Source organism: Lycorma delicatula, chromosome 1 (genome assembly GCF_047948215.1).
Source record: "Lycorma delicatula isolate Av1 chromosome 1, ASM4794821v1, whole genome shotgun sequence".
NCBI classification, from domain to species: domain Eukaryota; kingdom Metazoa; phylum Arthropoda; class Insecta; order Hemiptera; family Fulgoridae; genus Lycorma; species Lycorma delicatula.
The window spans coordinates 317,304,183-317,319,432 of NC_134455.1; the positions used below are offsets into that span (position 1 = coordinate 317,304,183).

General features: G+C 31.0%; 1 long non-coding RNA gene across 1 annotated transcript in view; it reads left to right on the forward strand.

Moving 5' to 3' along the window:
* Positions 1 to 4,421, forward strand: part of LOC142318353 (uncharacterized) — a 97,607-nt gene extending 93,186 nt beyond the window's left edge. Inside the window, exon 3 of the long non-coding RNA XR_012754879.1 lies at positions 3,947 to 4,421. This is a non-coding gene — a long non-coding RNA (uncharacterized LOC142318353). The remainder of the gene's footprint in view (positions 1 to 3,946) is intronic.
* Positions 4,422 to 15,250: the final 10,829 nt, after the last annotated feature.

Genomic DNA, 15,250 nt, shown 5'->3' on the forward strand with positions numbered 1-15,250 from the left:
GCAAAATGAAAACTAACAGCCAAACGTCTGGCAAAAGTGCAAGAAGGCAGAACAGCCAAAGAAAAGAAAATAAATATGCAAAAGAATTTGTTACATGGTCCCCAGTAGGTCAATTCACACTTATTAATAATAATTTTTTTTGCAGGCCTATCACTCTCCCCTACACTCTGTAGGGGAGAGTGACACACTGTAGAGGGAGTCACACTTCCACAAATGTGACCCGCAACCATGCACCAATGGGGAAACAATATGACAGAACAGCCTTAAGCCTTAATATGCCAAATACTTATTAATCTTAACTCATAAAAAAACACATATTCAAAAATAAAATATAAACAGGAGAAAAATATGAAGAAAAAACTTCATTGATTCATTGTCATTGATTAGATATTCACACTTAATAACAAGCGATGTCCAAGCCAATGTTACAAGTAAGCAACATGTACATATACATCAAGCATCATTGTAAAGATGCAAGACAAAAGCTGTACTACTATGCTGACTGACTAAAGGCAGTTGAAAGAATCTGCACAGGTGCACATAAGGGGCTGGATCAACAAAAGCTCTAATAACTGAGGAATTAATGAATTTCCTTTGGATGGCCTCAATACTTTCTATGGTAGACTTGCACTTGTAATTCCAGGCAACGTTGCAGTACTCCAGCAATGGACTAATGATTGCATTATACAAATGCAGGAATAGTAGGATATTATAATATCTATTAATCCAGAAAATCAATTCTAGGTTCCTCCTAGCAAGAGAGACAATTCCAGCTACATGCTCACTAAATAACATCTTAGTATTGTCGATATTAACAGCCAGACCTTTGATATTTTTGACTTCAGAATGACTGTGTCATTCACTCTATAATCATATATAACCGGTATAGTTTTTCTAGTATACGTAATGACATTAATCTTACTGATGTTAAACTCCGTCTGACCACTTGTTCTGCTGTAGGGCAATCCAAGCAGATGCACTCCTAATCTCAGCACATATCTTCAGATCATCAGCGTACATGAATAATGATGAGGATATATGTCTGGCTTTGTCATTAATAAGCAATACAAACAGTAATGGCCCCAAGTTGGAATTCTGAGGAACTCCAGAAGAAACCGGGAACTCAGCAGAAAGCTCTTCCTTAACCTTCACTTTAAATTATTGATCCGTTAAATAAGACTTTAACCAACATTGCATTAGATTAGTAAGACCATAAGACCTCAATTTACTCATCAAGGTACTGTGAGGAACAGTATCGAATGCCTTACTGAAATCAAAGTAAATGGTATCCACTTGACTGCAATGTTCAACCTTAGGCAAAATGTAAGTCAGCATATCAACTAGGTTGATTGTTGTAGACTTATTTTTAGCACAGCTATGTTGTTGTGATGAAATTTAGCCTCTAAGTGCATCTTATAGATGATCATGAACAATCTTCTTGATTAGCTTAGAGATGACTCCCAATACAGAGATTGGCCTGTAATTAGTTATGTCATGCGTTACCTTTTTCGGGGACTGAAGAAACAACTGCAATTTTCCAAATGTCTGCAAACTTACCACATTTTAACTTAAATTAAATACAGAACATAGCACTGGTGCTAAAATACTTCCAATACCCTTAATCACAATCGGGGAGATTTTATCAAATCCACAAGTTGGGTTTCCCCTACTTTGTAGGAGATGTCCTGAAGGCCTATAGCCTTACCACTATCGACCAATAGTTTACCACTACTTGGGTTCTTAACAGAATGGAAATATTCCCCAAATAAATTACTTAGCCATGAAGGATCTGTAATAACCTCTCCATTCATATCGATGGATCTAGCACTAGAACTATCATTTAACTGAGACTTAATATATTTAAAAGAGTCAGAAGACTTCTTGTGGAGATTGTTCTCAGCCAACTGTGATCTTCTGTCTTTGTCACGTGCTATAAGCATCTTCACTTTTTTCCTTTATTCAGAGAATGTAATATAATGCCTCAGAAGACTAGCCTTCTTAGATTTCCTGTGGAACTTCTTCTTGTTGTGTAGAGCTACAATTAAATCTGTTGAGACCAAGAGGTGAACATCTGCACTCTGGTGCGACGAAATGAAACAAATCTGTTCACTAAACCATCAATAGCATCATTCAGATCACCAGCACCCACCTTCAGATCAACAGCTTAAAGGATGATTCCCAATCTGTTGCCTCAGCTGCCCTATAGAGTCCCAGGAAATCTGCCTTATGATAATCGCTTATCAAACATGCCTTGTGGTTACGAATCACACCATTCATACTGACATCAACAGTGAGCAGATCATGAGGATCATCAGGGTTGACTAAACAGAAGGCTTCTGCAGACACTTGTACACCAGTATTGGACAGCACCAAATCAAGTAAAGATTTATCCTTAAAAGGGATGTGGTTGTTTAGCTGTATTAAATTCATGCTATCCATAAATTCAAAGAATAGCTCGTTTTTTCGTGGCATAAAAATGTATATCGGGCTCCAAACAACGATCCTTCCAAGGTACATTTTGAATGTTGAATTCACGAAGCATAATTACTCGATAACGTGTGATGTACAGAACAGGCTCGATCGCGTCAAAGTAATTTTTTAGCATCACAGGAGAAGAACCAGGACAAAAATAGTGATTGCCGATCAGTAAATTAAGCCCATCGCGCAATTTCACCTCGATCCGCACACATTCTCTACCGGTTCCAGTTCATGTCTTCTAAAACTGTGCAAGTCCGTGCTGACTGCAATGAGGGATCCTCCCCCAAGGTGTTTGTTAGTGGACTCTGGATATCTGTCAGCTCTATGTACAAGGTACTTATCATTGAATTACTGATAATACTCAGTACTGATAGTATTGAGTGCAGAATCGAAGAAAGTCTCAGTCACAGTAACAATCTGATGTTCACAGGTTGCGATGGAAGCCAAAAACTCGTCAGATTTTGTAGGAAGTCCTCGAACATTCTGATAAAGGATCATAAGATACTTCTTATCTTGGAAGAGGACGAAGGGGTAGATGGACTGCGCGGCTGATAAATTACGTTAAGCAGTGGGTTGGGCGACAGCACGGGGAGGTGGACTTCCACCTCACCCAGTTTCTGTCAAACCATGGCTACTTCCGCGCCTATTTGCACAAGATGGGGAAAAATTCGATCACCGCGTTGTAAATACTGCGGAGAAGAGAGAAACAATGCAGAACACTCATTTTTTACGGGCAGGACGAAACACAAGATCTTGAAGACATGATAGGCAGCATCAGTTCTGATAACGTGATCGAGAGAATGTTACATAACAGAGAAAATTGGACGGCAGTTGCAAGCTAAACACACACTGTTCTTCGAACGAAGAAGGAGGATTGATACTTGGAAGACTGACGGGAGAAAGGCCGATTAAGAAGACAGAGTGGAGGAGAAATACAGAAGGAGCCCAGTGGTCTCGGCTTGAAGTTTTTCGATCCCAAGCCAAAGTTTTTCGGCTTGAAGTTAAAGCGGATGCCAAGCCGGGTGTTGTCCGGAGTTAGGTCTTGCCAGTTTACTGCAAAAAAAAAAAATGATAATATATATTTAGCTAAAGTAAAATAAGGGTTAAAACAGTAAAGCCGACTTCAAAAAATTTATTAAAAACTTGAAAATAATACTTTTTTAATTAATTATCTTTAAATTTCAAATTTATTAAGTTGAAAATAAATTTTAAAAAATTACCTCCAACAATTTACTGACATAATTTGGCGTCGAATTTAATAAGTAGAAAGAGGAAAAATAAGTAGAAATAATTAAAAAAGTTTTATTTTTCAGATTTTATTATGGTATTTTAAGACAAATACCTTTCCTTTTAAGATATCTAATTTTCTTATTCTTATTTCTTTTTCTAAGATATCTAATTTTTTTATGTTTTATTTCTAAGCTTTACATTGGACCAGTTTTGATCATATTTATTACTTTTTTTACAGAGGTAATGCCTCCAGTGCTTCCATTAAGTTTTTGCGGGTAACTAAGCCGAAGATGTGAAAAACATTGAAAAACTACATTGTCTACATGGACAGTTTAAATATTTTTTTTGCTGTCATTATTGTTTTGTGGTATCGTAATGATTTTACTGGAGTTGTAATCAACATCATTCCCAACAATATAATATAAATTCTGATATTAAAAGTACTGCAGCAAAAAAAAATCTGCAAAACGTAAGGTAAAAAGAAATAATACAGCTCTCTCTCCAGAGATTTAGCATATATGCTAATTAGTAGTTTTTTATTTAGTTTTATCAAAACGCAGGTTCTTGTTGTTTTTTTTAAGGTTTTTTCGTACGGGTAGTGTTTTTTATGGGTGTTTACATAATTCAAATTAAAAAAAGAAACTAAGAAATACAGAATATTATAAATTTAAAAAACAATAAGAATAATAAAACCAATTAAAAAAAAATAACAAGTTTTATGTTAATAAGTTATTGCTATTCTAATTTGGCAACAAATTTTGAATAGAAATTGTTATTATTTTTAATTTTTAATGCGTTTTATGTATAAATCGGTTTTATTTTTATTAAAAGGTTTTTTATTAAATGTAACATGAAGTTTAAAAATATTGCATCATAAGTCTTCACAATATTTTTAAGTATACGTACTTTTACCATGCCTCTTGTCATTCATGGTAGGAACGGTCATGCATGGAAAAACATGCCTTGTCTTCCTTCACGAACAGCCATCTTTTAAGCAGATGACTGTTCGTCAATTTTTTTTCTGATTAAAGGTAGATAAAATTTAAATAAAAACTTTAGTAATAGTTTTTAGCATGTTTGGCAAAAATGAAGTAAGGTAAATAGTGGTTTGATAACCACTACTAGAAAATAAGTTCTGTACTAACAGGTAGCCAGTTTTTTTTTTCACTACCGATTTTTTATTTATATTTTTGTAAATTTTCAATATTCATTTAAATAAATATTTAATGAAGTTAAACGAGGAGATCGATTAAAAAAATAATTGGGCAGATATGTATAAAATATTTATTTTTAAGTAAAGGTTATAAATAATTGGTAGGGGCTAAATCAGTAGCCCTCCCACAGCCGCATTCCAAACAGGTATTTAGGATGATGTTTGTTTAATAAACTGCAGAAGTAGAATAATCTGTTTACAGTCTTGTGTAAATGTGTGTTTGTTTGCGTAGCTCTAGAACGTTTGCCCTGATTTTCCTTAAATAGGTATCAAGCGATTCGTCTAACTTGAACGTATGTCACTTCGTATGCTGTGGGTTGGATAAAATAGCGTTGGCCGTCATTCAAACCGAAAGGTAACATCGTTTGAATCTTATCAGATGAAGTGTGAAATAAAAGTGTTTGAAAAAATAATTTCAGAAATATTATATTTGCAGAATTAATATAAAATTTAAAAAAAAAAATATATATATATGGTAATTTTTTAGTCAAAAAATTAGGGAAATATAAAAAAGTTATCATAATAAATGATAATTTAATAAATTTAGAAATCTGTGGGTTTATATAGAAAACAAACTTAATTGAATTTCCATTTATTGAAAATTTACAAAAATATAAATCAAAAATTTTACTGAGAAAAAATTGGCTACCTGTTAGTACAGAACTTATTTTCTGGTAGTGGTTATCAAAATTCTATATTTGATCTTGGTTCAATACCTTGCAAATATCCGATACTGTTTTACCTAAAATTTCATTATCTTGCACGTAAAAAACTATTAAAGTACGTCCTAGGTCGTAAATAAAAAGAAAATCTATGTACCATTAAAAAAAAAACTGACAACAAAGTTGTAACACTTTCCTGGCATTGGTTATGTATTCTTATATGGTGGAAAAATAATGATACATTAAAAAATTACCTAAGATTTCTTTTTTAGGGTGAGGGTAAGTTATGATGAAGATTTATTGTAAAATTATGTATACTAGAAACACTGTATGACGCAGAATACCTGCAGTTTTTCAGAACAAGAAATAAAAAAAAGAATTTTAAGAAAAATTTATGGATCAGAATATGAAGATGGAATTTACAAATTGAAAAGTGAAAAAGAAATTTACAAATATACTGAAAAAAATAGGGAACTTAATCCGGAAAAGAAGATTGCAGTTTCATGGACATTATGCAGAATGAACAACCAGAGATTGACTAAATAAATATTTAATTTCTACATAAATAGAGCCACAAAGCTCAACTGGTTTTAAGAAATAGAAGCAGATCTAAAAATATTTAAGGATCTATGTAAAAACAGAGATAAATTTAGAAAAGTTATTCGAGGATCTAAGTTTCCAGACAGAAGAAAAAGTTGGTATAAATCTGAATAAATGGACGGAAGAAAGAAGACAACGGAGCAAAAGAATGAAAACCTTTTGAGAAAAGAAAACAAGTGAAAACAATGCAAAAGTGATCCGTAATGGTCCTTCCAAGAATTTTTTTTTATTTTTCTTATGAAAAAATTCATTGAAAAATTTACAAATAATAAAAAGTTATCTAAGATTTATTTTCTTTGGCTTGGGGATGATTTATGATGAAATTTTTTTATAATAATATTATTAAAAGTTTATTATTTAAAATTTGAATAATATTAGAAAGTTTAAATAATTAAAAAAATTTGGAAAAATTCAAAAATCAATATTTTAAACGTTGATCGGTTATTCCACCCTCAATATTCCCTCCAAAGTAACTGTTTTGGTCGCTCGCACTACTAAAAAACTTACTTTGCCTAGGATGAACTTCCTTATTAGGAACTTAACTACTTAACTAACTTACTTACCTACTGACTAGGAAGAACTAGGAAGAACTTACTATGCCTAGGAAGACATTAAAAAAAAGGTTAGGTTAAAAAAATAGAATAAATAAAAAGATATCTATTTCGATTTTTGCGGTAGGTGGAATTTTGGGGCAAATCTTTTTTTTAAACAGTAAGATAAGCATGCATGCATATACTGAGCTTAATGTAGTGAGGTTTTGTTTGAAAAATTTTGAGAAAATGACCCCCAAAAAACCCCTCCGTCCCCTGGAGATACTGACCTCCCAGAATTTACCAACAGATTGCCCCAAATATACGAGCGTGAACAAATATCTCATCAAGATCGGTTTATCCAGTCAAAAAATATTAAACTTTAAACACGCCAACACATATACATACGTACAAAAAAAAAACATCTCCTCAGTTATGAAACGTCGAGAAATGCAAAAGAGCCGATACCCCATTTTTTTAATTACATACTTTCCTTCTTGCAGCATAGCTCTACATCTATGGAAAGTAATAGCTCTGGATCCTAGGAAAGTAACACACATGGTTTAATGACTAGTCCTGTCAATAAATTTTTAAAATTCATTGAGCTTTCTTGAATAAACGCCAATCCAGTGAGTGACACTAATTGCAAGCCGATTTGAAGTTAACTGGAAGACGAGGTTAAAAAATAAATGTTCGTTATATTCCTGTACATACTTTATTATTAGTGTAGAGAATTCCTATATCAGAACACACATGGATTTTTATTTCCTTTTATTACATAATAAATAATGTATCCATTTTAAAACAAACAGATCGGTGTTTACTTCTACAAACAAATTGTTAGCGAGTAAGTGACATTATTCAGTTTTTTTTTATTTATGTAAAGCTGTTTGCCATTTGATGAATAACGAAAAATATCAGTAGATCAGAAAAAGTATTCAAACGTTGACAATTAATGAATTTCTTATTACTTTTTCATAAAGTAAAAATCATGTGAAAAGGTGTCAAAAATCGTTTCTGATCAAAATAGGTCTGCACCCCGTGGCATTGTTTTGAAATGTTATTTAGTTATTCTACATTTGAATCAGAGTCATATGTAAGTAAGTTAGTCTCGCATATCTATTAGGTTCAACAAATATAAATCTTGCAGCATGAGTCGTACATCATTTCCTAAAATTGCACAGATTTTTCTTAATTTTTAGAAATAATAAGCATCCTGTGAGAGGTTTACTAAAAAACGTGAGGCGTGAAGCCCTGTTGCCTTTTTCACTTAACTGACACATCAGTATGCCAAGTCCACAAACATTCAGGTGATATTTATCCTCATAAATAATATCTTCACTACGTTCATGACAGACAGAGATTGGCTGTTTTGAATACATCATTTTCTCAGAGAAAGCAGCGGTGATTAATTTCTCTGATAGGTACATTGATGAATTGAACCAAAATCAATAACTAGAATGTGACATAACAATCATGTGAATAATAATCGCTGTGTGTCAATAATAATCAACGTGAATAATAATTGGTATGTCAAGTCATTCTAATGCTACGTAATTAGTTGTAATACTGTGTCTAAATTAAACGATTGAAAGTGAACACGCATGAATTAACATAAAAAATTGAACACTAATAAACAATATTCGCTGTAAAGTGAATCTGTCATATTACTCATTGTTAAAAGTACACTCATTCTTTTCATATTAGGGGGTAGTTGTTTGATGAAAGCTCATTACTTTCAGAGAAATCATTAGTTTGTCTGATGTCTGTTGCACCCCAGTGCTTTAAAACTGTCACACTCATCATAGCCATATAGCGGGTACAAGTCGTATGTCATCAAAACAATTTTTTTTCAATTAATCAATAGAGGAACAACTTAAAAGTTATTTTAAACTATTACTGGTATTATTATTATTATTTTAAGATAATTGAATAAAATTTAATGTTATTAGCTAAATTAGGATTAAGTAATTTTAATTTTATTTATCAAATCCATTGAATTAATTAAATCTACGTAATGAACAATTAACTGATTCATTTATAGATAATTAATAACTTTTAGACACACACACACACACACACACAAGATATGGTTTTATTACATAATACATTCATCATTGTTGATCTGTCTCTCTTCGTGTTTTCTACAAAATTTTATGTTTTGTAAAGATAATGTTAACAGTTGTCGAATTTATTCACTGTCAGGAGCGTTTTTCATATGGAGGTTCAAAGAACGGTCCCTTCCGTATATTCTCATGTAGTGATGATCTGGTTGTGTGAAAAATTTTGGAAAAAATAATAGTAGCATGTAAAAATTGAAAATAAAACTAGATCGACGTAACTTACGGAGAAATTTTGGGCAATTACAAAATTGTTCTACTAATGAAGGTGATTCAAAAGTAAAACTGTGGTTAGACGATGTGGGTTAACTTTTCCGAAATTTGCACACAACTCAAAATTAAAGCTTTATATAGTTTTATATAGATATCGAAGAACATACATGCATACAATTATGTACAAACAAAATTTTCTAACTGTGATCTATATTATTTTCTTTTAACATAGAAAATCTGAAAAATAAAAGAAAGAGGGGTTTTATCAATATCAATACTACTGTTCAGTAATGAAACGTTAAAACAGCATTACCATAACACGGTTGGAAACAGGGTAATTTCATGAGTAATTGTCCAAATTTCTATATATTTTAAATAAATTAAAACTCATAAAAATTAATCAGAAAATAATAAAGTATAAAAGTGATTTTTTACCCGTTTTGTGAAATATAACTTCAGACAAGCTTTTATTTCCATGACCCATACTATGACTGAATTATTCCGCTGTTGAGTGAAAACAATCTATCAGGGTCGAACAGAACTTGACACTTCTCAAAATAAAATAAAAAGGCACCGTTTTACATTTATAGAACACAATTTTATACAAATAATGTACAAAGAAAGGAAATTTAAAATTTTAAAAATACTTAATATTAACTTCCATTTCTTTAAAGTGTTGTTGTCTTTAAAATGTTCTCCATTACACTGAATACAGAATACACTACTGGATTCGATTTCAAAAATTTAACATTACACAATTCAGTAAATCTTCTGGTCTTCTCAACTTCACAGACTTCTTGTGTTTTGCATACTTCTCGAGTTATGTATCGTTTGAGTTCGTTTAATTTAGCTAGCTAGTTCTTTAGTGTAGACTGCTTCTCTTAGATCCACAATAAGAATCTAGAGAATAAATATCAGCCTAACAGAACGGCCAGTTAACATTTCAAAATTGTGCAATGACATGTCTTGCAACTAATCTGGGCACAGCGGTCACTCTCAGGCTGACGCTCCATGATGCTGGAACTTCAAGCTCTCTCAGGTGCATTGATTTTGAATGCCAAAAAGTGCATACAATGTCACTAACAGTCTGCATTTTCTGTACTCTCAAAGTGTTTACAATATTCACTGTATTCTCAAAATGATCTTCAAAGAAAATGATCTCAGGGTCATCCTAAAACTGAGTAAGATCGAGTTGTTTTCGACTATATTTTGCTTATGATTGTAAATAAATCTGTCACTTGAATTTTATTTGAATGAAAATGTAACTATCCTGGTATTCTTGACAGATTAAGAGCTGGAAATGCTTTAAAATTGATCTTCTTGGACATTAAAGCATTGAATTTAACATTTCAGCAGAACAGATTTACGTCGATCTGAAAGTTTTGTGTCGATAAAAAATTATACTTTCTCAAATTTGGACATCCACAAACGAATACTGTTTTGAGATGGTGGTGATTGAACTGCCTGCGGTATTTTCATCGAGTTATTTTAGTCATATTAGTAATTTAATGGCAGCAAAATAAGCACAGACAGACCAACATTCTACAATCGATGAAACTTCAAGATTTCGACCGTACAATTTACCAGGCAGTATAGTGCTGCCAACTTGTTGATTTGGTAATTCCTATTTTAAAACTTTCAGAAGTTTCTTTTAACCTATATATAAAACATTTTTTCCCACAAAACTATTAATTTTTTACTTAACACTATATTAACATTTTTATGGGTATATAATATGTAATGCATCTGATATGAACAGAATAATGATGTTGCTTGTAGAATTGAATATCAGCTTTGTTGTGAAATACGAACATAATATATTTTCTATTTAATAAAAAAAAAAAACAACTGAAATCTACTTTACTCCTTAATTTTTTTAAGTCACAAAATTCTTGTTGTGGAAACTGCTGTTCCATTCTCGTGATTGACTTATCACAAGACATAAGTATAACTGTAAAGTAATGTTGTCCAACGTAAATGTATAATGTAATAAAACTACTGTACTTATAATATATTAAACGCTACTTAAAATCAATTAAAACAAAAACATTGTTGAAAAAACAATTTCTTTGCAAATATTTAATTATTTGCGATGTTAAACTTAATAGTTTAACATTTTTCTGCTCAAAAAAAAAAAATGTATTTAGCCATTTTTTATTACAGAAAAATGATGGAAATTTTTGTACTACGTAGAAGAATGTTACATTGGACATAGGATATAAGAAGCGTGACTGGCGTGTGTTCACTCCCACGCAAATAATGCTGTACGAAACCTTTGGATAATTTTTAAAATTTTATTTTATTTTTCATTTAATTTCGTGTTTAATGAAAGAATAAAAAAATACAAATATTTTTAAGAATTTAAAGTCCATTGAGTGATGTAATATGTATGACCTATATTGTTTAAAATAACACATTTCGCATTATCTAACAGGAGATAAATATTAAAAATTAAAAAACACAACTGCAAAAAAAATCATTCCTTACAAACATTGCCCTTTAGTATATGATAATTACTAATTTAGGATAATCAAAGAGTGTGCGGGTGATAGTTTTGTATATAGCATTAATTTTTTTTTAAATTATTTAAGTTTATTTAAAAATATATATATATATATATTTATATAGTCTATGACTCTCCCGGTAACGTAAGGATACCAACGCGGGATCATACATCTAAATCATGCATTTTTGAAGTGAAAATTTCAAAAATACATGTTAAGTATATGTAATAGATAAGAGATATACAATATTAGACAAACAATATTTAAGCGTTCCATATAATAAGCAAAAAATTTTAATTTGTTACAAAAATCTTACCGGCCTGACTTCATTTATTAAACAACGAATAATCATAAGAATTGTATTATTTCTGTAAATGTGATATGTATTACACATAAATGAAATCGGGCCGGTAAGAGTTTTGTAATTGTATTTCAAATTGAATTTTTGTTGATAGTCATATCATTCACTTCATACCATATTTTTCCTTTTTTAATAAAACTAATATAATGACCTTTACGAATCAAAAATCCGTGATGTAATATTGCACTTATTTGTAAGTGTAACTATCGATTTTTATCGTTAAATTCGATTGGTAAAATCTTTCATATATATATATATATATATATATATATATAAGTATGCTTAGTGCCTTGCGTTACGTTACAGATTTTGATTACGAGTCAACGATTTTTTTTCCCATGTTCCAATGTAATTCGTATGTACAAAACATTTGCACAACGCGTCTAAAGAAGTATTTACTTCAAAAAATTCAGCAATGGCGTTGGTAATTTTCTTTTAGGTGTTTGAGCTTATCTCATACATTTTGACAAATTGTTTACTGGTGAAGATTTTGGCTTCAGCAAACCATTAGTTATTAATAATGCAGACCAATACACTCATGTACATGCAAATGAATATATCCTATCCTACTAAAGAACGTTTGTATGCATGTCTATCTTTGTGTATTCCATCCCCCCTTAGCTTAGCACCGGAATGTTCCGATCTCTAGCGGAAAATCACGATTCGTTAATATCAATTTAACTTTCAATATATTAATTCAATCATTAAAAAAAAAAAAAAAATTTTACACAAGAGGTAATCGATTTTGGACATCTAATAATATCATTCCGAGACGCCGCCAGCCAGGGCAACCCGCCCTGATGGCCTAGCTGCGGAGGGCGTGCCGATGATATAGTAATACTAGCTGAAAGTAAAAAAGATTTAGAAGAAACAATGACGGGCATGGATGAAGTGCTACGCAAGAAACTACCGCATGAAAATAAACAAGAACAAAACGAAAGTAATGAAATGTAGCAAAAATAATGAAGATGGACCACTGAATTTAAAAATAGGAATAGAAAAGATTACGGGGGGGGGGGAGAATTTTGTTATTCAGGAAGTAGAATTATTAAAGATGGAAGAAGCAGGAGGAATATAAAATGCCGAAATGCATAGGCGAAACAAGCCTTCAGTTAGAAATTTGCTTACATCAAAAATTAATTTAAACGTCGGAAAATATATTTTTGAAAATATATGCTTGGAGCGTAGTTTTATATGGAAATAGTAGTTTATTTGAAAATATATGCTTGGAGCGTAGTTTTATATGGAAATAGTAGTTTATTTGAAAATATATGTTTGGAGCGTAGTTTTATATGGAAGTGAAAGTTGGACGAAATGTGGTGCTATAGGAGAATGTTGAAAATCAGACGGGTGGTTAAGTGACAAATTAAGAGGTGTTGCGGCAAATTGTTGAAGAAAGAAGCATTTGGAAAAAAAATGAGTGCTTAACACCGCACGGCCGAAGTTAAAACTTATACGGGGTCGCAATCGTTTCGAATTAATATGTATATTACAAGTAGCATATAATATTTACATTCAATAGACACTTTAACCTTTGACTCCTAGAACAAATTTGACGCACAATTTTAACTCGTGTTTTCCACGATTATCCCCTGTTTGTACTTAAATTTTCACGCTGAAAGAGTGGATATACTGCAAAATACTTAGTAAAATACGGGTTTGAGATCCCCCCAAAATTACAACAAAGAACCAACAAAGAAATTGGCTATTGAACCTCCACGTCTCTTTTCACGGGTTTATTCGAATACATTAATAAACGGCTACTTTTAATGATGAATATGTGTTCACATGTTGAAACAGTTGATTTACTGAAAAATTCATAGTAAAACATATAACTGCAAACATGCAGTTTGCATGTAACTGCAAACATCATGATTAATTTTAAATTTATGATGACGACGTAGGTCATCATTACTTTCAGCGATATGTGTGTATATCGCTGAAATTAAACAATTAAATTAAATTAAATTAAACTTAATTTTGACAAGGTAACACTTTAAAAAATTATAAAATTGTTTGTAATTTTATTTGTCAAGTAACATTACAAATAATTGAAAAATTAAAACCATCTACTTACTCTAAAAGTAGCAATATGAGTAAACTGCAAATTTCTAATGATCTTAATATTACGAAAATACCTTGACCTACCTTGAGTCACCTTGACCTAGGTGGCTAAACAATCAAATTGAACATTTGAATTTAAGTAAATTTTTGTAAACAGTTTTTGAGTATAATAATTCTGTTTTCTAATTTATTTCAGTAACATTTTAGCATAGTTTATTTCAAAAAACTTATTTTATAAATTAAATTTCTAAAAATTTATAAATGTAAAAATGTTAGTTAGTTTTTCAAAATTCTTCAAAAAGAAGTGTGATGTATTAAGGGTATATATATGTATGTATGTATGTTTCACGTAGCAGCTTAACCGCTGAACCGATTTAGCTATGTAACCCCGCGTGGGAATCCTCACAGAATTGTCATAGGCTATATATATATGTATATATAATTAAAATTTTACATTTATAAACTAACTAATGATTTGCTGAACCCAAAATCTTCACCAGTAAACAATTTGTCAAAATGTATGAGATAGACCCAAATACCTAAAAGAAAATTACCAACGCCAATGCTGAATTTTTTTTGTGAGAAAAAATATTCAAAGTATTTTCATTCAAAAAGTGTAGAAAATTAGTTGAAAATCCTATGATAAAAGATATCCATACTCCTTAATCAGCAATGAAGACAAAATACCTTCAAATAATATTTTTTGTTGGTAAGATACCTTTTTTAATCTGCTATATTTCCGAAGAAATATCTTTCAAGTTCCTCAACGAAAAAGAATCATAAAAATCTTTCTGTTAGGTAAGGAGTATTACTTTCAACAAACATAAAAATAAGTGATAGATACGGTTCGAATTAAGTACCACCTTCTTTTATTGAAGATGTCAATCAGTAATTTATTTTTAAGGAAAATCTGCTACTTTAAAAAGAAATTTAAAAAAACATACACTAAAACACAGAATTTTTTTGTTTCAGTTTAATAATTTTATTTTATGTTTTATTTTTTGCTTTTTATAAGGAAAATAAGTATCCAGGATTGATATTTACATCATTACATAAAACTGATTTCAGAAATCGATTAACGATAAAATGATTAGTGCACCTTTTTTCAACAATAAAAACAAATGATTTGTAAGCTTATATTACATTTTTATTACCTCTTTTTTATCCGACTACATTTGGAAGAAGGTGCTTCCATAGTACGTTTTTTTGGGTCTGCTAAACACCAAACTGTTAGAGCGACGTTCATGAAATACGTATGAAAGATTCATTTCAATC